We start from the raw sequence: 836 nt of genomic DNA, 5'->3' as shown, positions 1-836 counted from the left end.
TCATGCAGTTTTAGTAGTATTTCTCATCCCTTGAAGGAGGAAATTTAAAAATAATTATGGACGTGGGATTCTTGGGGTTTTTGGCTCCAAAAAAAGGAAGAAAATGATATGAGCCCTCTCATTCGTGTTGTTGGGCTTGTGGGCTTCAACAAAGCAAGGTGCTCTCTCTTTCCATCACAAGTCCCACACTGGAAAGAAGTTATAGAAACCTCAAAATACAACATATATAAAATGGAGAGCTTATGCATGAATCAAATCACGCAGCCGCGCGGTGAGCACAGAGCGAACTATTCTTTCGCCTTTTACTAAAGAATACCGTGTGCGCGCCGCAAATAGCGGCATACGCCTATTTTTGGAGGGTTTCTTCCTTTGAGGAGAGCCCCACAAATCATTAGTCTAAAACTTTCTTTATTTAATATTCAGTGATTGTGCAATAGGATAATTTTCGGATCATTTATGAGTAGTCTTTATTTTTATTTTTATTTTTTTTTTGAGGGACAGAAGTGTCTTTCAAATATAGCTACATCTTTTTCAGTTCAGTTCAATGCAATCTCAATTCTTGATGTGGGGGCTTTTAGAGCATTCAATATATTTTTTTGTTAATTTTTTTATTTCTATATTTTTTTTTTTTTTGTAAAAAATTAAATGATTTTCACTTTTTAGCTCTTGGTATTTAGAGAGTCTTGTTAATTAAAGTTAAATTTGAAATAAAATAAAGAGCTTGTTAAATGACACTTTTTATGAGTTTTTTTTTTTTTTTTATCAAATTTTTAAAGAAAACTCAAATTTAAAGAGTTCAACAAGAATGCTCTAATGGTAGTGGCTAGTTTAGTCAC

At 32.5% G+C, this 836-nt stretch overlaps 1 non-coding gene across 1 annotated transcript; it reads left to right on the top strand.

Moving 5' to 3' along the window:
* The first annotated feature begins 262 nt into the window (after positions 1-262).
* LOC132183467 (U5 spliceosomal RNA) lies at positions 263-378 on the top strand. The gene has a single exon (XR_009440432.2). It is a non-coding gene; the product is annotated as a U5 spliceosomal RNA (small nuclear RNA).
* Positions 379-836: the final 458 nt, after the last annotated feature.

Source organism: Corylus avellana, chromosome 5 (assembly GCF_965113065.1).
Source record: "Corylus avellana chromosome 5, dhCorAvel1.hap1.2, whole genome shotgun sequence".
NCBI lineage: Eukaryota > Viridiplantae > Streptophyta > Magnoliopsida > Fagales > Betulaceae > Corylus > Corylus avellana.
This window is presented reverse-complemented; position numbering and strand designations above follow the sequence as displayed.